The sequence below is a fragment of the Mytilus galloprovincialis genome, chromosome 14, assembly GCF_965363235.1.
Source record: "Mytilus galloprovincialis chromosome 14, xbMytGall1.hap1.1, whole genome shotgun sequence".
Lineage (NCBI taxonomy): Eukaryota > Metazoa > Mollusca > Bivalvia > Mytilida > Mytilidae > Mytilus > Mytilus galloprovincialis.
In genome coordinates this window covers 9,619,790-9,642,074 of record NC_134851.1, presented here as the reverse complement: position 1 = coordinate 9,642,074, position 22,285 = coordinate 9,619,790, and the positions used below count along the sequence as shown (strand labels likewise).

General features: G+C 31.6%; 1 long non-coding RNA gene across 1 annotated transcript; it reads right to left on the bottom strand.

Annotated features, from left to right (window-relative positions):
• Positions 1 to 12,088: 12,088 nt before the first annotated feature.
• Positions 12,089 to 14,227, bottom strand: LOC143059692 (uncharacterized). The gene is made up of 3 exons (XR_012973559.1): positions 13,744 to 14,227; positions 13,361 to 13,391; positions 12,089 to 12,351 (listed from the first exon to the last, which is right to left on the bottom strand). It is a non-coding gene; the product is annotated as an uncharacterized LOC143059692 (long non-coding RNA).
• Positions 14,228 to 22,285: the final 8,058 nt, after the last annotated feature.

The following is a 22,285-nucleotide window of genomic DNA, read 5'->3' as shown; positions in this document are numbered from 1 at the left end:
TTGTTTATCGCTATCACTTAACTTCGTAAAAGTTGAGATATCATCAAAAGGTTAGGTTTATATATGTTTTGCTGTAAAATTGCCTCCCCTGCTTATTTTGTTTAGTGATATGTGTAAATGTGAATAAGGGTAAATGGGTAGAGCTGATTTGAAATTCTAAATTCTCCGAACGTCTCTTTAAGCTGCAAGAAGGGACGTAAAAGAAGACACATCAAACAAACATGAACAGTTTCATAAAGAAATTGCTGCATGAAACGTTCTTGTTTGTATTTTTCAGTTTACATTTTATTTGCATAGTATGAGTTAGATGGTAAAAAATCAGCATCGTTAATGTCTGGAGTTTTTGTATGTGTATAGAGCTTTCAAATAAATTTTAAGCGTTCAAAGACGGTACACTTTCAAACAAAATTAATCGTTATTCGACATTTGACTTCACGATATAATTGAACGCAATTGTAGAATGTCAAAATTTGTTTAATCAAATAATTCTGCTTCATAGTATTTATAATAGTTTTAAAAACAAATCATTTAGACAACGGATGAAAAAGACAATGTTGTCATCATAATTTTAGATTTTTTTTTCTTGTGTCTATTAATTTCTTTTCACCTGGCAGATACACTGATGATCATAGTATGCAGAGAGACTGGAAATAGTAGAACATGCCTATTGAAATTGAAAGAAGAAGTAGTTTATTTAAACTTGACGAATTACATGTCGGTATCTTCTTTTTATTAAAGGTAAACTAATTGTTTTTAATACATACCAAAATTACTCTTTTATAAATTGATAACCATTAGGTCGCAAATCGACAGAAAATTCTGATATGCAACTGTCTACACAAACATCAACTAACAAAGTATTACTAGGAGTTACTGACATGCCAGCTCTAGACTAAGATTAAACTGACTGACAAATTAAATCTGCATAATTCCTCATGTTAGGTGTTGATTATCATACCATCATAACATATATAAGAAAAATATAACCTGTATCATGAAAAAAGCCTCCTCAAGATTTCGGAAGTTTTACTTTTTTGCTATCACGCAATAAACGTATAATAATATAATTTGTAACGCGCACGTTTTAAAATTTGCATGACACATACGTTCGTAGCAACCATCCGTATAATATACGTTTCTCAAATATGTGAGAATGATGCACTTGATTAATTTGTAAGAATAATGAATATTTGATTATGCATAAATCAAGGTTCTTACAAATACAACAAAGTTTAAATTCTTTTAATTTTTTATGACAAAAAAAGAATGTTAGGAATATGACAGTTGTTTTTCATTCATTTCATGTGTTTGAGCTTTTGATCACGTCATTTTATAACTGACTATATATCTTTTTGTGTTGAATTTTATTTAGAATCCCTGTGTTTGTTGTTTTGTTTTTCAGAGAATGTTAATGAATAAGGCTAATCTAAGGTTCCCTCTAACATAATTTATTTTGTACATTTATTTACCATGTTTACCGGTAAAATCATAATTTTCAGTTTTTTAGTAAAACATTTAATTTATGATTACAAATAACTTTTTGGCGGTAAACCGGTTCTTACATGGTCCGAGACCACAATTATTTCGTTATGCATTTCTTTTAGAACATAAATAAAAATAATGGGACAAATTATATCAAAATTATAGAAAACTTCATCGGCTTTAACTCAAAAATGGACAATTTTATGTTTGGGGCGTCTTGAAATCTTTTGACAGCTTCCGAAGTTCTAATTTTTAACCTTTTTCAGCTGGATCCAATTATTTCTTTTCTTTAAAATTCTGGACCCAAATGTTTTTACAGTGTAATTTTAACCCCCTATTTGCAATTTTAGGCATTAAACATGGAGAAATAAAATTGGAAGGGGTAAACAAATTAATGGCAAGTAACCCACTGTCAACACTAGGGACTATATTCGTCAAGGGACGACAATTGTGGTATCGGACCTAATACATGTTTATATACAATCAGTGCTGTAGAATCTTTATCAAAATTGATAAAGTCAACATTGCTACACAGTGTGACCTTGTCTTTAATTATGTCAGCAGGTTATCTGTGTACATGATTCCAGAACAAATACACTTTCTAGAATCAAGAACTTTACTGAAGACTTGCAACCATTCACACTCTCACACTGTATGTTATAAATATGTATGTGTCTATCACATGACACAGTATCAAGAGGGAGGTGGGTCAACGATAAACGGACGCAAGTTATATTTAGTTATTCATGTTATTGTAACACAATTTGACGTGCCCTCGCATAATGTCAGCAAGTAATATGTGTACATGATTTCATAACAAATTCATTGCTGTGGTAACTGGCAACAAGAACATTATATGATATTGCAGAAAAATCAAACTCTAACACTGGAAGTTATAAATATGTATCTGCCACAAAATCGAGAAGGAGGTGGTATCAATGGTAAATAGAAGACACATTTCACAGCCGGAGCTGTATGAGGATATGTGCCTTGTTCGTTTTATTATGACTTGCCATCCATGTTTTATGTTGTTTGTTGGAAATGATTACATCTCAGAATCTCTAGGGAATACTCAGTATAATTGACTATAACTATGTCCAATATTTGTGTTGAATAAAGAATATTTTACTTAATTTTAGCTTTATGTTACATGCCTTTTTTACTAAAACTTCTTTTTTGTGTATGTGATCAAAACGAGATAAGTGATACTATATCTAATAATGTGTAATTAAATATTGTAAGAGAAAACCAAGATTCCGAAATTCAAGAAAAAGACTCACACAAGAAAGAATAAACTGTAAATGTATTTCTTCTAAAACTGGAATAATCATGTTTGCATCACCTGAAGGTCTGATCAGTTTATTAATAAGTCGTGTCTAGTCTTTTTATCAGTGGTCAGTCTAATTTACCACGACACATTAAGCACTATTTAACTACAACCAGCTTGGTTTTGAAGTTTTAAAACAACAACATTAACAATTGAAAAGTCTGAACAAAAAAGGAACATATCTTAATTGACAGCAGGAAAAAAATTGTAAACAATAAAATAAATCGACTTTTCGGAAAATTTATGGAAACATCTATTTATCATTTATAAATGTCAACTGATTGACCTCTTGATTAGGCCTTTAAGAGATGTTAAATTCAAAATCACTGTTAAGGATCCAAATTGATTTACCACACAACAGTTGTAATTATTGTAACTATTTCAACATGTTTTGGTTTTGTATGTTTCTTGAATTTTAAGTGCTTTTGTTATATCAACCTCAGTGTTTAGTTGCTTAGAAACAAGAATATATTTCGCCTTTTCAAAGGGACACCTGAGTCAAACACTATCTGTAAATAGTTTGGTAAACACAAAATTGAGAATGGAAATGGGGAATGTGTCAAAGAGAAAACAACCCGACCATAGAACAGACAACAGCAAAAGGTCGCTAATAGGTCTTCAAAGCAGCGAGAAATTCCCGCATCCGGAGGTGTCCTTCAGCTCTACACAATTGTAATTTTTGTATTTTTTTTCTTTAAATCTTCAATTGATCGACGATATCGACCGACAAGACCCCAAACTGTTGTCTTGTTCTAGTTCCCGTATGTCTTTCCAAAGTTTCCTGTTGGATACGATCTAGAAATATGAGTTCTAAGTTTACTAAAACGAATTAGGGGTCTACAGTGAGTGATTATTTGCTGAAGGAGAATAAAGAAGCCTAAAAGCCATTGATACATTAAGTCGAAAATTAACAGACAACGCTACTCGTAACCCCCCTCCCCCCTCCCCCCAACATGATTTATTGATTGATTTCTTTTTGTTGTTTTGACGCCACATTTAACCACTGCATTATGGCTACTTCGTGGCGGCCATTTTTATTTTAGCCGGAGAGCACGGAGAAAACCACCGACCTTCGATAGGAAAACTGACAGTCCTAGTCTATTCACATTAGAGTCGAGCCGGGTTCAAACTCACAACATCATACCAAAAGATTTCGTTACCATAAAAACATGATTGATTGATTGATTGATTGTTGGTTGCTTTACGCCGCATTAGCACAAAAAGACTAAATCGCGGCGAAAAAAAACATAAAACCTTTACTAAATTTGTCTATATATATAAAGATTTGGTTTTGAAGTTTAGTTGTACCTTAAGACATACAATTGAGAACGGAAATGTGGAATGTGTTAAAGAGACAACAACCCGACCATAGAAAAAACAACAGCAGAAGGTCACCAACAGTTCTTCATTGTAGCGAGAAATTCCCGCACCAGGAGGCGTCCTTCAGCTGACCCCTAAACAACTATATAAATTATCTATAACGGTATAGCAAATCCTTATTTTTACGGAAATGTTTTTAACCGTGACAGAAAATTTAGAAACTATCCAGGTAAACTTCCTGATCCATTAAACAAACTTATCCTCGAAGGTTACCAATTCAACACTGAAATAAGATCATTGAATATTGGTTTTGTTGGTATGAATTTTGATTTTGTTAACAGTAAATTGAAAGCTAACTAAATATTTCTTGTATGTTACATACTTATACACATTCATAGATTCATAGATCTACAATCTGTCGATAGCTGTAACTTGGCATTGCACAAGGTCATGTTTTTCTCTGACTGTTTATGACGTCTTTTCACGAAGTTAATTGGATATTGGATGTGTACGAATTGATATTCTAGTCTTAGATGCATGATTTATTTATTAGTTGTTAGAGGCTTTGAAATAGCTGACGTCAGTTAACTTCTCATATCTATACCTAGTGTCCTTTTTCGTTGTTGGAATGTACAAGTACCCGTCCACGTTCACTTGGTTTTTTTTCTATCTGACGAATTAAGCCTTTTTCAACTGATTTTTATAGCCCGTTCTTATGTTGTACTGATATACCACTGTCTCAGATTATGGGCATGGTTGGGATAACTCTAACATGTTTTATCCCGCCACATTCTCTATGGATATGCCTATTCGCCTTTCCCAAGTCAGGAACCTGTAATTCAGTGGTTGTCGTTTGTTAATGTGTTTTATATTTGTTGTTTTTCGTTCATTTTGTATACATCAATTAGATAGTTAGTTTTCTCTTTTGAATTCTTTTACATTGTCATTTCGAGACATTTTATAGCTCTTTTTGCATCATGGCTTGGCTCATTGTTAAAACGTACGGTGAGCAATAGTTGTTAATTTCTGTGTCATTTTGGGTATCTTGTGGAGAGTTATCTCATTGGCTATCATAACGCAGCTTCCTTTTTTTCATATCACCCACAACCATTGGGTGATCGCAGGTGCCTCTGAAGGGTTAGCAGATCTTGCTCATTATCCTGCTGTATCATTTTGATCATGGTAGTTTTAACCCGGTGATCATGATCAATCTAATTCAATGGGTCATATAATAAAAAAGGGGGCGGCATTTGTAGGTCCGACGAATGGAAAATACACGTTGTCACCAAGACACAGACCATAACGACCAAAAAATGCGTGCGTGTGTCTGTTAAATTACAGAAGAGGTGATTTCAAATTCACCACAATTGGACTGAATAGTTTTCTTGTGAGCAGCAACCCTCTTTCAAAGAAATAAGGCTACGAAATAAAAGCTCCGGCACGTCATAACATCCGGGAAATATATACTGCGTAGGCATACACTGTTGAAATGTTGCTATCTAGAAAATTTCACAATAGGGAAGTTGAAAGTATCTCCTCAGTTGTAAAAAATTAAATCACAAAAATACTGAATTCTGTAGAAAATTGGAAAAGGAATGTCCCACAAAATCAAAAGCACAAAAACATTAAACGATTATATAGCAACTGTTATATTCCTGACTTGGAACAGATATTTCCTTATGTCAGTTAGAGATTAAATAAATCTCTTACTGCAATTTAAGTTATTTAAACGATACAACGCATAAAGGGAAAACTTGTCCTTGAAATGGGAAACGTCGAACAAGTAATAGCCTCAACTGTATAATTCAACGGTATGAGAAGGCTTTTTTCAAAAGTGAAGTCTGAATTTAGTTGAAAGTTAATTTCATTTTATTTATAGATTAAAAGCATGCTAATATATAAGTATAGATTGATAACATGAAAACACACAAACAACACCCATCATACATTATTATTAGAGGACCCTAAATATGAATGCTACGTCAAGAATATGTGCTTCTCTTTTTCTTAAATATCTGTTGGATATTCGAGATCCTCTGGTTTTATCAATGTACTGTCATACAAATTTAATTTGTTTATTAAAAATATGTATTTTTTTTTATTTTCACCACCATTGTTACAATAAACAAACTTCACCTATATATTAGACATAATTTTTTCAACGTATTTGGTATTCAAGAGGAGCTTGCCGCTGCTACTCAGTCTACTAAACGTCATCAGTGTCTGAGTTGACAGTTGATAAACCAGTGGTATGACAAAGAACGTATAGTACTTTTTATAAAAAAAAATCATCGTATGATACCAAAACCTTTTAAACAAATAAGCAATATAAACTTCACATATAATACACAATTATATTGAAATAAATGATTAATAAAATGAAAACTAAAATAAGCGATCAGTTTCATTTATTGAAAAAATGTTATATAAGCAGATATAAATCTAAAGTAATCACACAAGCTATATAAATCTAAAGTAATCACACAAGCTATATAAATATATGCATTTAACTTATACAGGTCCGCATATAAAAACTGATTATTGGTATTCGAACAGAATACAATAAGCATGATAAACACTGAATAAGCTGGTTTAAAATAAAATTACATATTTCAAATTAAAAACAAATATTAGGGACATGCTTTTTCATTGAAATAACAACTTTCAAATATCTCAATTAAGAATTAACATGCGATATTATTTTGGCTTGATAAACTTCATTGATTTAAAAGGAATAATACACATTAGTGATTGTTATGCATTTTGTAATTACGGAGACTAATTCAAACAAACAGACAATTATGTTATGATAGGTGCTACTGTCAAGATAATAAATGTATTATATATAGTTAACTATACAAATTTCTAATGTTTACATTTTTGAAAAAAGACTACATTGATGACAATTTTGCTGCACAATAAAAAAAAACCCAGAACCAACCCTCAGAGGTTTGTCGATGAGATTGGACTGATTTTAGATATATCTTCTTATCACAATACTTGTAACATAATACGATTGTTTATATCCCTAGTTTGTTAACTTTTTTATTGATTCTAGAATTGCTGTAGGCGACTTATTACGGGCAATGTTTTGTAATTGCGTTTTCAAAACAACAGATGCTTTACGCATTGTTAAGGGATGTAGTTTAACTCAAATATTTTTGTGCATTTAAGTTCAATGTGGAGTTGTAATTTTCTGCTAAATCCTAAGAGTTGTCGTTGTTTACTTTTTTGGACGATTTGTTAACAATGTTAAAGACTTCCATTACAAAACTAAAGACGAAGTAAAATAAAACAATTCTTGAATATTAGAAAAGAAAACTTTACATAATAGTAATAAAAAATACATTAATGCATATGATTATATTAATCAATCTTGATTATAAAAAAACTTATTTAATGATAAATATTCAAATCATGTTAACTATAGAAGTTTAAAGTAGAAAAAACAATAACATAGACAAGATGAAGAAAATGTTCAATAACAAGAACAGACAGAGATAACAAAACATTAAGAATGAGAACTAATCATAATGAATACTGTAACATATGGATAGGATTCCAACCGAATGTCCTTTACAAAATTCTTGCCATATCATGAATTAGTTATCAAATATTTACAAGTTATCAAATATTTACAAGTTATCAAATATTTACAAGTTATCAATGATTCGCAATAACAAATGAGTTATTTTTTTCTGCATCTTATTAAAAAAAAAACATGACGAAATACAGATAATGTACAATGCAAATTTTAATCTGGATAAAAAATAGGAAAAAGTATGATAAATTGAAAAGGTACATATATTCTTTATAAATACATTTCCTCCCTTGTTTGTTCACAAAAACAATACACATCTTACAAAAGGAGGGCAGAATTACCTTATGCTGATCGAACTTTAATGGATAAATAATGAGGTGGTGTTTTATTTAAAAGCGCAGGAAGATCATCCTTTTTATTTGTGTGCAGTTTCAATCATTCGTATTCGTATTTTCAATATTGGCTCAGCATAATCGAAGAATTGTAGTTTCTATTCAATTTTATAAATAAATGGAATAAATTACACACTCCAAACAAAATACCAAATCATAAAATTTGTTTTCAATCCTTGCATAGTGAGGGTTGACTTGTTTCGAATTAAAATGCATGATATAACCGATTGTTTGGTTCAAAATATTGAATACATTTTTGTATTTAGTAGTCATAATAACGATATTTACACATAAAAACGATGATAATTTCTTAGTGACTAAAGTACAATAATTTTTAATTTTTAATCAATAAAAATAATAGTAAATCTAGGACTCAAACATTTCGTGTGCATGGTAATTCTTTCGTGAAATTATGCGCAGTCAAATAGTCCCGATCCACCTTAAACTGTCTACCAAAATTGAAAAATAGAAGACGTGGCCAAATCACCAATTAGACATTTATCCACCAAAGTGCAGATTGAATGGACTTGATAAATTATTGGAAATCGTTCGTGCTGCAATGAAGAGTAAACAACTCATTTTGTTTAGGTGGCTATCGATATCTTATACTAAAAGATTTTGTAATTATTATATTTAAAGATGGAAAAATATTACCAGTACCAATTTAATCTATTATAATTATTGTAGGATTTGCATATTAAGGAATACGTTGATATGATTGGTCGAGAGGCCTTCCGGTAGCTGATCTTGACGTTGATTATTTTTCGATAGACGACGTTGACCGAACTTACCAATGTAAACAAGATGGTTGCGATAATTACAGCGACGTTTTTTTTTTTTCATTTTCACTGCAAGTTTATCGTTAAATAAAATAATACACAAACACTTTCGTGATAAGAAGAGTTTTTGCAGTTAAATTTGTATCAAATTGTATTGAGTACAAGAACATATAATACATTAACCAACAAATATATTCATGCGCCAGTGATATTCAATGGCATAAATATACAATTAACGTAAAATTGAGGTAGCAAGTGTTTTTAAAAGGAATTTATTAGTGTATAAACTTGACCAAGTCACTCACAAACATATCATACAACTCTTTGGGACTTTTAATTATTTGTGAGTGACTTGGTCGAGTTTATACACCACTAAATTCCATCAAAAAGGCGCCTAATCCTTTTACAAACTGTGCAGTGGTAAGATAAACGCAAAATATCCTAATCGAACAAACAATCATACGAAATGAATATGCTACATATATCTGATCAACCCCAATGATATCACGTTAGTTTTACATATATAGCAATGCATGCATTCATTTAATGTATATTTGTTGTCACACTTTTGATCTATCAATGTAAATAAACAGTTTAACTTTTAACAATTTTGACATTCTTAAATTGAGAATGTTTGCACAAAGTTCAAGCAAACAGGGTAAAATACAAATAGAATTGAAGCAAAGTCAAAACAGATCTGATAATGTGTTTTCAACTATGTCTATATGCTTGCCAATGTTACTAAAGGCCTGTGCAATTTTTCGCAAAGTCGGTTTGAGACTGTGCATCTTACAAAACTTGGTTCTCCATTCTTCTAAAACATCTTTGTTAAGTGTTACCAAATCCCTTGTAAATGTGTGCCTGTAACTTATCTGTTCCCAAGTCTTGAACTCCATTTCTAGTTCGATAAGAAATTGAAGAGAGTTGTTTCCAATAATTGGAGCTAATCTGTCAATGTGTTCCTCTGTAGGTACCAAATCCCACTTCTCAGGTTCTTTATCTATATTTTTAAAAATGAGAAAGTTTTGATTTTCATTCAAAATACTATATTTAATATGATAATAACCAGAAACGTGTTGCCGACGTAAGTACATGGATGCAGCATAACGGTATTGGATTTGTTTATTTAATGTCAGAATTTACTTTTAACATAAATTATGTAACCCATTAATTACTTATCCATCTCAAAAATATGAAGATTTGAGCATGTAATTAGAACTATTGTGATCTGATAGTTCACAACCCAAAATCAAATCGGAAAGTTCCTAATCACATGGGAAAATCAAATGACAAAACACATAAAAAACGAATAGACAACAGCTGTCATATTCCTGACTTGATACGGATATTTTCAAATGTATAAATTGGTGGATAAAACCTTGTTTTATAGCGGTAAACCTCTCCCTTTGTACGTCAGTCCTACAACATTCAGTTATATTTACAATGATGCGTAAACTAAAAAGACAATAATAAATAAAAAAAGTCAAAATATGGATACAGCAGTCATCATCTTGTTTCAATTTTAAAAGAAACACTTTCACAAAACACAAAAGCATCTATCAAATTAAAAACACGTTCATAGCTTCGCGTGTCTGACGTCAGAAAATTTATACGTCACATATTTTTGTCGTTCAATGTAGCTAAATATGTATACGCTTTTATGAAATATTATTGACGTAAACAAATACAACATGTTCTTAACACTTCGTCAGACACTAGTAAATGGCGTGCCATTTTCAAATCTATACCGAATAGCACATTAAATCGAACTCAGGAAGAAACAATAGATTTTGTTAACAATTTAAATTATACAATATAACTGCTTTTATTTAAAAGGTCAACGGGAATTTCCCCTCAAATAACTATAATAACTTTACAATGCTGACATGAATTATCATTTATATGGTCATAATTATAAATTAACTGTTTACAAAACGTTTTATCTATTGAAAAACTAAGGCTTTCTATCTCAGGAATATACAACCTTAGCTGTATTTGTCAAAACTTTTAAAATGTTGGTCCTCAATGTTTTTTAACTTCCTGCTTTATATGGCCTTTTAATTTTTTTTGGATTCGAGCGTTACTGATGAGTTTTTTTTGTAGACAAAACGTGCGTTTGGGGGCGTTTATACACATTTAATCCTGGTATCTTAGATGAGTTTATTTACATTGATATCATACTCGAGTGAATTGTTTTTGAAAAACTGCACCTTGTTTTTAGTAAAACTCAAACAATGTGAACAAAAAGAAGATAAGAATGGTACTTTATGTTGGAATAAGAATCCAGTATAAATTGTTATAATAGTTTCACAGGGGAAATAATTTTATATACATTTAGCTCATTGGTCGTTTAGCATTCGCTACAGATCTCAAGAGACATCAACTTTACGAAGTAGTATCAGTTCATATCCCCGTGCCTGTGAAAAATTCAAATAGCACATACTATGTTAAACAGTGTAGATAACAACAAACTTAATTAGTTCAGGAATATATACTGTTACAAAGTTATCTTTAGCCAGTAGTATGATCCTTATTGATTTTTTAATACATTTTTAATGAATTGAAAGTGCATACTAACATGGACAGAGAGTGTACTTACATTTAATACGTATACGAATCAGTTTATTAAAACAAATATTGAATATTTCAACGTACGATATCGTATATGTCATTTATACATACTAATTGAAGGACTTACCGAAATCAATAGTATCACCTTTCACAAGCTGCAAAAAGAGTGAAAAATCTGGATCATGTATGACAGTTAAGTACAGCAACACAATAACAAATAAATCTAAAAGACAGTGTTTCATACCAAAGTCAAAAGTAAAACAGTAAATCATTGAAGGGCTTTTAAAGTTGGATCGAGATTTGACAACATATTTGACCCGTCTGCATTTAACAATAATTTTTGCAAATGACGTAGTCAATGAAAAGACCAAACAACAATTACAATACTATAATGACGATGAGCCTGACCTTCATAGCTATAATGGTATTGTGTTGAACTAGTTTTTGCATCGCTACATTAGCTTAACCAGCAATGTTTATGTTTTGTAAATGTATTCCATCAACGAATTATCATACGACATTATTAAACAAGTTATACCTTCTGTTTAGTTGCCCTGTTATATAAATAGTGATTCAGTTCAAATATAAAAAATCAAATTCAAGCTGAAACGAGATATAACGAATTTGATTGTATATGTACTTTTTGTGTAATTGATTCATCAATGATTACCTTGCAAAGTTTATGGATATTTCCAAATTTGCAAGCTTCAGATGCGTCTCTGATATTTCTAAATGTCAACGCAAATCTATCGCGACATTTTTTGATTACTTCAAATTGCCACGTCTCTGTATCCTCAATGAGTGAAAGTTTGTCCAACTCAGTTGTTTCCAATCCCAGCTGTAGTGCTAGTTCTCTGGTTTCATTTATACTGTACACTAATGATAATCGTCTTAGGTGTAGATCTGATGGTCGTTCTTTCAAAAACTCCTCATTTGTAACTGTAATGACAAACCACATATGCTCATATGTATAATACAATTGACCGTTCAACCATAAATGTATTTGATTAATAAAGGTGTATACCATACACCGCTGATCAAAGCGTAATTTTTTAATTCAGTTCTACTGGAGTTTTACTATGTGCAAATGGTAATGATATTTTTTCATTCAATTACAATTCGGCTACTTTTGAGTGAAATAGTCTGGCATAAGGTAAGTTCGTAGTTGATCTATAATTCAAATTTTAAAAGAAAAAAAATATAGAAATTAGTCACATCCATAATTTAACTTTTAATTTAACTACAATGGAAAGAAGAACACAGTTTCTTAAAAATGTCATGTTGTAATTATATTACATAAAAAGAACGAATTTAATAGATTCTAGTTTATTCAAAACAAAAGTATACATAGAGTTTCTATTCAAGACGATCTATTGGATTTGTAAGCATAACTTCATATGTTTCAGCAAAACAAAAAGGGAGAGGTTGTTTAAACGCAATATTCATTTTTCTCCGATTCTTCGTCAATTTATCCCTTTCTGCACCCATTGGATAAAAAATTCCGTTTAATTTCAGTACTTCATTGGTTAAAATCTGATTGTAAAGAATATTTTCTGGTTTTCCTTTGAATTTCCCATTGTGACGACATGAAAAACGGAGACCATATCTGATGACATCGCTTAGAACGAACACATATTTTGATGATAAGTCGCAAAAAGGTATAGGTTTGCCTGCATATTGTTTGTTATTGTAATACGATATTCATTCAATATAAACAGTTAACCTTAAGTATTTAAAACGCTCGGTGAGACTCGTGTTTTAAATTTGAACATCTGACTGTCTCGAGTGGATAAATATCGCATCACACTCGATGCAGTGGTAGAATCTATATTTAACATTTAAAAAAAAAACAATTCAGTCGGAACATTACAAAACTCGAATTACGATCCCAAATTATGTAAACAAATAAAAGAACATAAAAATATGTTTTAAAATCAGAATACAATACCTGGACACCCTGGTTCACAACTGTCTACCTCCTGATAAAAAAACAAAAAAAAAAACAATAAGTATGCCAGGACCGCCTACTGGAATAATACAAATCTTAAATTTATTATTTGTATATCAATATATAAGAGGATTAAAACCTAGGAATAAATACATAACTTTGAATGATGGAATCGTTAAGAATGTTATCGTAATTGTACACTGGCTTGTGTTTTATGATTTATTCTATCGTATTTGTATTATTTAAGAACTTGACTACCCATTGCTTGTCATTGTTATATTGATTCATATTACAATGTCTCATAAATTGTTTAAGAAAATCAAGCCAATAATCAGTTTTTTTAATGTTTTCGGTTTCTAGAGTACTTTTGAGGTGACTCTTACCTTTCCTGGTATCCACGATTTGATCATGTATACGTTGTGTTCAATATGATGTGTAGGACAGTTCCATTGTTTGCCTATATTTGCAAGACTTTCGAATGGTAGGATGCATGGCTTATCTGGTGAGTTACAACATATCCTGGTCACAAAGGATGCGCCACTGTTGTCACTCTGATCACTGCTGGTTCTTATATACAGCTGACTAATTTTTTCCAAGGCAGATGTTAAACATTCATTGATACTGGAAGCAAGATCCCTCATTATGAGTGCGTTTGTTTTAGCATGAACAAGACGGACAGTTATCTTGTCATCTTCGCAAAGAATATACATATCCAAGGAAGGATCAATTGTGAACACTCCTGACCTGTGGAACAGCATTTCCCTATTGGTCTCTCTGTATCTCTTCACCGACCAGACAGATAAGCAGTAACTTATAAATCGGAAGGATAATGCAGGAGGTATCATCAATGATGTCGATTGAAAAGCTATAGCGATATTCCGTTGTTTAATGTCGGCTGAGTAGAGGTATCCGGAATCATCACTACCTCGTACCATACTTGCAACATAGTAAAAGTCTGCAGGTATACGCATTCGGCTAGTATCGTATCTCTTTGGTTCTACCAATATGTCCAGATGAGTCATCACAGTTAACAAATAATCTTTGTCTGTGTTGAATTTTGCATATTTCTTTCTTTTCCAAACGCTGTCTATTGCGTTTTTTGAGACAACGCCTTTTGTTCCCATTGCATCCCACATTTCTTCTCTTTTTGTGTCTCCTTTGCAAAACTGCTTGTCTGTAACAATTGATTTGAATGCATCAATAAGAAGGGTGGGAGACAAAATAATACGGTCGTCCAATTTAGGTTCATCAAAGTACAGTAACTTGCCAATTGAATGTTGAAATTTCAGAAAAACCTTTAACTCATCTTCTGACAACGGTCTAATAGGCTGCAATGTGTTTAATTTTTTTAGATGCTCTAGGGTTATCAAGGGAATGTTGCGTCTGATTAGCGATGCAAATTCTAACTCTAAAGGGATAAAGCATTTTGGAAGTAGTTCCCCCCATGTTGGTTGCCTCTCTGATTCGCTCATGATGATCTTCTTTATCTTCTCCATTTCTGTGTCATTTTCGTCTTTAGCGTTGACAAATATTTGTTCCTTCATCACCAAATGCTGCTCCAATGGCGTTTGTTGAAACATCTTGTAGATTTCTGCGAATATTTCATGTCGTCTTTTTTCAACATCATGCTAAAACAATAGAACATTTTTACGTTACACTATATCTTTGACCACAACTTCCTATTGATGCAATTATTATCGGTTTATAAGGAAATGCATAGTAACAATCACACAATTGCCTGTATAAGGACGATTTAAAATGGTGATACTGACTACATATGCGTGTGACTGACCAGATATATAAAAAGCCTGCCTCATATAGATGTAGCGCTAGTATAGTGTTATTCTATTTATGTAAGCCTGTTGATATGTACAAGAAAATTTATGCACTAGAAAACCTAAATATGAAATTAAACATTTTCGTTATATGCAATGCTCGTCAGAGACAAAACAAGCAATTATAAGTTTGAAATATAACTTAATATCATTTTTGGCTTATTTGTTGTTCAAATGTGTGTTAACGTTGAACTAGTGTATAAACAATAAGCAGTTAGTGTATGTCAATAGTACAGACATTATTTTTCTATCTTTCTTTATTTGTTTACGTAACAACAATATGAATCAACGTCAAAACCTTCCACCATTCAAATTGAAGGTTAACAACCGAAGCACTTTAGCCTGTTAACATACTTACAGCTTTAACCTGATCTTTGTGCGTTAAGACCACCATAATTTTAGGAAATCCCCGATTACTTCCCTTGCAGTATGTAACAATGGTGTTGATCCAGAATAGTAGATAATCTGTAAGAATAACCAGGAAAAAAAGAATAATACATTGGTGAACACTGCTCAAAGACGTAATTGCTTTCCATTCCAAATCCCAATTCTCCAATAATGATATAAATTCTGAAGATGTTAAACATGTCAATTGTTAGTTTATATATTTATGAAAAACGATATTGAAATTAGGAGTTTTAATCTTAACAACTACTTCATGATAGTGTTTATATAACTAATTATCAAAGGTACCAGGATTATAATTTAGTACGACGACGCGTTTCGTCCTTATTTACTCGAAAATTTAAAGTTTTATATTCAGGAAATTTATAAAAAAAACAACACATAATTGACATTCATGTAAACACCGAAGTGCTGACTACTGGGCTGCTGATACCCTCGGGGACGAAACGCCCACCAGCAGTGGCATCGACCCAGTGGTACAAATAGTTATCAAAGGTACATGTACCAGAATTATAATTTAGTACGCCGACGCACGTTTCGTCTACATACAACTCATCAGTGACGCTCATATCAAAATATGTTTAAAGCCAAACAATTACGAAGTTGAAGAGCATTGAAGATCCAAAATTCCAAAACGTTGTGCCAAATATGGCTAAGGTAATCTTTTCCTGGGATAAGAAAATCCCAATGAAAAATGAATATATACAAATACCTCTTGCCGTTTTATGTTGACCCTTTCCTGGAAGATACTTTTCATACAGACAGGGATCATCTAGTGTTCTACTTCCATCCAATACTACCATGTAAATAGCTCTGTATGTCAGAAATGTCTGATGAGTTGAATAAAAAACATCTTGCCCTCCAAAATCCCAGATAATTATTGGTGCTATCTTTTTGTTGTGCAACTGCTTTTTCCCAACTTTAGAAGACTTTTCTAAAAACTTTTCTTTTGAGGTTGACACTTTGACTTCTTTGACTTGTTTGGAAACCCCGAACATATTTTTCAGCTTTCGGACAACTCCAGGTTTGGTAACTGTATGTATATGCATCTCACCAGTGAGACTTGACCTCGCTTCAGAACCGTCTGAGTCATCAATTGGTTTGTCATTGATACGGTCTTCGTCATTTATCGAATATGAAGTTTGTCTAAAATCTAAAAAAAAAAATCACAAAAAATATACCAAATTAAAAGAAAAGAAGAAAAATATCTATAGTTACTTAATGTCCATTGATAGTGGGATTGACTTTTCAATGTATAACTATAAAACATTTACTGATTGAAAACAAAACTTTATGACAAAAGACATGATTTAAGCTTTCCAATATATTTCGGTGTATATATCTCCCAAATGATACGATATTCTCGTGCTTGTATTTCCTATCATGATTGTCTTGATAGAGGGTTGTTGCTCACAATGAAGCTATCAAATCAAGAGTTCCAAATGAAGTTGAAATCATCTCTTCATAGTTTTAACGGACGCAATCACGAGTTGGTTGACCGTTATGAAATAACCGTTTCACAAATGATATCGGATATGTTCCTTACGTTGTAAATACAATCCCCTTCCCTTTCTTTAATGTGACTTACCGAATTAGACTATTTACCGGATTTGTTATATCATACGCAACACGACTGCTGATCCTTTCGGAGCACAAGCTGATATCATCCCTAGTTTTTGGTGGGGTTCGTGTTATTAAATCCTTTAGTTTTCTAAGTTGTGTCGTGTGTGCTATTGTTTGTCTGTTTGTTCTTTTCAATAAACAGGTTTATCTAGTAAGAGTTTATCTTTTGTGGACCGCTTTCACACTCAACACTGAATGCCACTGATATTAAAATTAAACAACAATGCTTTAAGTGGACAAAGAACAGATATTCTTATATAAATAATTTCACGCGAAAAACTTTAATTGTTTCTGTCGTTAGACCTCTCTTTAGTGTGTTTTAACTTTTCATTCTTAAATAAGGTTACACTTTAAATAAGTATTAGTTTTGTTTAGTGTAGTTTCTACTTGCATTATTTTCATTCTGCTTTTTGATTGGGTTGTTGTCTATCTGACGGATTTCCCGTGTCCATTACCACATTTATATTTGCAATTTGAGAAATCATACTTATAAATTGTAGCAATCGATTAGTGGAAATTAATTTTAATAAGGCAATAATATAATTTACCAATATGAATTCGAATTTCTTGATCACCACACAATAGGTTGCTTTCACCATTTAGATATTACAAGGTTGCATGTGAAAAATGAAATCAAATTTGACTTATTTCAAATTGACATGCTGCCGCAATTCAAAATTACTTACAGAAGAAAAAAAAAATTCCCAAAGACACAAAGATATTTTCTGGCAAAGTCCTCAGGAATTATGTATAAAATGAAACATAAATAAAGGTCTGTACATCAGTAACATTTGACCAAACGAAGTAAATGACAAAACTACATATACAGGTAAGCATATGGAATTTTATAATATAACAAACCATCATGTTCTGACCATTCTCGTGTTGTGTCGGAAATCAATGTGTCCTTTGATTCAAGTCTTAAGTTTCTACTGCTTTTTGGCAAATCTATTATTTGTGCGTCGACTGGTATATCTTGACTGGTTGGTGTTGTATCATCTAACTTGTTTTGTTTCGTTATTTTTTCTTCTTTTAACAGGGATCTACTAACGAGTATTTCTTCTAAGGAGAAATCTGTAATTGATCGTTATGATGGAATCATATTATTTTGTAGGATTACAGACACTTGTTTCTAGAGGTTATTGATTTTTATCCTATTCTTAAAAAAACCATATACGTTTATATCCGTAGATATGGATATTCTAACACCTTCAGTACTCATGAAACTCTTCGGCTGCGCTTCAGGCTGTTAAAATATCAATACATATGAATCTTCGGATTGAAAGTATTTTTTAAGAGAAATTTGCAGATAACTTACAAAATATTATAATTTATTATAAATTAAGGAATGTATCTCCCTCATGCAAAGCTCTGCTTCCGTTCACGGATTTGGTTATACTTTTTGGACCTATTGGATTATAGCTCTTCATCTTTTATTTAAGCTTTGGATATCAAACATTTTGGCCACGAGCATTACTGAAGAGACATGTATTGTCGAAATGCGCATCTCGTGCAAGGAAAATGGTGCCGTTAATTTTATCATAGTTAACCAGGGCTAAATCATTTTGATTTTTTTTCTAAATGTTCATATAATTTATTTTCGAAGCTTAATTCATGTTAATGCATTAAAATGGAAACAACTGTTATGTTGTTTTTTTTTTTTGTTGTTTTTTGTCCCAATTTGCTGACAATACAGGCATGCAGTGAATGTTACCAAAGTGTTTCGAAAATATGGTTTGTCGAAGTGCAAACAAAGCGAACCTTTTCAATTGACCAAACCAATGTATTGATAATGCAAATCAATTAGATAAACATTGTCCAGCGTATATATACTACTCACAACTTACATATAACAGTTATGATCTCATGTTTAATTATTGTTTTTCATTATAATTCGTTGTTAACATGTTAATGTCCAACTATCATGACCAAGATACATCATGTTATCAGAAAATAATAATATGTTATATGTGTAATATATGTTCAATTCAAATTTCAGTACAAATGATTTTTACTAAAGTGTTTTTTTTTCCATTCATTCACACATGTCTTGTATGATCAGGGTCATCAAATATCATGTTAGAATATCTAAAATTTTCATCATGTTTACAAATCTAATGAGATATTTTACTCATAATCTATAATGTATCTTAAAATAGACTGTATATGTTCAAATGATTCGTGTGAGGTTTGTGTACATAGGGATTAAACTACCTCAAAATTGTGGTTTGGTGTTATCTTATCACGTGATCGACATAAACTTTGAGATTAAAACAAATCTTATTTATATATGGTGTTGAATACTCTAATGCTTCAAACGAGCTATATAAATGCATACCAATTTTCTTCAAAATCTCATTTTTAGGTGCGTTCGAGTCCGAATTCAATTGTCTTGAGAAGTCCGACTGTTTTTTAGGATACTGTCGTCTTGTGTACTAATATAAACTGACCATCACGAAACAAGTTAACATACGTGATTAATGTTTCGTTCAATTTGTAAAGAAAATCAACAAAATATCGGGTAGTGATGCATTCTTTGCTTTTTAAAAATCTTAATTATGACAAATCTTTTTTTCGATTTTTTTAAATGGAAACATGTTCGATGTGAATGAAAACAGAATCTCGACAGATTTCATACCAACTCAAGCATCCCTTTGTAATGCCTAAATAACATAATGTTCTGCTCAATAACCATCACGTCACTTTAGTCATTCAAGATAGCTACGGATCATCAACACTGTTCCCGTTTTTTTAATTGTTCTCTATCGAGAATCGGACAATTTCATATTGATATCTCTTATACAGCTTACATCAATGTTTTTTTATATTTTATTCATTTTATCTCTCGGCCATATCGGCCCATTTTACATATCAACTTAGTCTGCCAAACGAGTCTTTTTGACAGTGAAAGGCAACGTTGATCGTCCCGATCACCCCGTTGTAGTATAAACGTTAGCAAGTATTGACATAATGACTGAAGCCACCAATATCTGGAGGACACACGCTAAGAATGCAAGTGTTGTAGCCAAAGTATATCTTACTCTTATGTACAATATATGGCAAACACAAATAAACTACATTTATCTTAATCACATTTTTGATATACAAGACAATTTCAAAACTGCAAAAATCTACATTAAAAATTGGAATTATCATAAAAAAATTAAGATTGATTTACCTGTTGTCTTTCATTCTGTTTATTTGGTCGGGGTATTTTTCATGTAAATAGTGTTATGTTTTTACATTGACATATAATTCCTGAATATTTTAAGATGAGTTATTTTTTGACATTATCATCATCAGCTGTTCGAAGTCTTATCTAACTTACAAATGCCCATATTAAAAAATCCTTAATTGCTGAAGGGTGTTAAATTGTTCAGGTCATCCCTTATCTTTAATTTGCAACTACAAAGACAGGCATACCTAACAAGTTATACAATATACACATACAGAACATAATTGTTCAAAAATCGAAATAAAAGAATAAATTTTCATGAGGAAAGATAATTGTCGAATATACTGCAAAATAATCCTGTGCACATCGAATAATAAAACATTCTACTCATTTGTAATATAAATTGGTATAGTAGAACTTCTACATGTAGCTACATAGTTTTTGTAATGTACATTGAATTCCAGATGTTTTGAGAGTCATGTAGTTTCCAGCGTCGAGTAAAAAAATGAATGCTTTAATAGTATTTAGTTAGTTATTCATGTTATTCTTTCAAAACAAAATATTCAAAATTATACATACACTATATAGTGCTGCCTTTGATAGAGAAAGCAGTTAAAGTGTATGTGTCCATCTTTAAAAAGAAGAGGACTATCGAAAAATGTAGTAATGTAATAATCATGCACATGGTTTCACTACAAGGCAATATTTGTTCAACATTTCAAGTCATAGCCTTTTTTGTCAAATGTTGCAATAAGTGTGATCTATAGTACGACATTACAGTCTTGATATTGACTTGCTAGTTCTAAAGTACTTCAATTGCAACACTGCGACAGTAAACAATTATGTATAAATTATACACTTGACATTATTTGGCTCACATAAATAGACAAAACACAACCCTGATGTATAACGTTAATATTGTTTAACACGATTCAACTATATAGAAAGTTGGAATAAGTCCGTATATTGTATGTCCTGCGTTTGTATAAAAAGATTTAGTTTTACCTTGCAGTCCACCAAGCCAATTTTTTGATGCACGGTCCATGTACGAAAGACCATTGTATAATTCTATTCCATCGGTTGAAATCCTGAATCTTGTAGGCCGTTTTCCGACAAGATATCTCGCTAAAGTTGTCTTTCCTGTGCCCTGTTCGCCAGCTAGCATAAGTCTTGCCTCAAAGTGGGGATAACTTTCTTCTTTCAATAGACTTGAGAATACCTGGGCTGATTTCTTATCAAATTTTTTAACTTCAGTTGGAAGACCTAAATTTCAATTATCAAAATGTCAGTTCTATATATAAAATAGTTATATTAAGCTGTACATGTTCATTCAAAAACTTTCAAAAGATGTTTAAACCTGATATATAACGGTGGTACAGCAAATAAGTTTGACACAAAGTAAATCATATCTGTATCTTTTTATGCACTACTGCTTGAATCATATATCTTGGTAACAATGAAGCGGGGCTCGGCCTATCCGTTTCTATAAACGCTTCAATGGGCTTGAATTTTGTAGTTGATTTAAATCTGAGAATTTTGTAGTTGATTTAAATCTGACAATTTATTTGATGTTGAAGTACTTGGGAATCTAAAATCACAAGCATTTACCGGTTGCTATTATATAAATTTTGTTTAGTTCTGCTAATTTCTTTTGCATTTTACTGAGTGTAGTGTCCTTTAGAAGTTCATGTATTTATACACAGATGCACTTGCACGTTTGAATCACCCTGTTGTCTACTTTTTGAAATTTACTGTAAACAAATAAACAAATTCTCTTCGCGCAATTTTGTCCTTACGATTTTTCATATCAAATTTTATTATTAAATGAAATTATTAAATTATTAACAGAGATTTTATCAGATTTAAAAATCTGGCCCTTTAAATGTA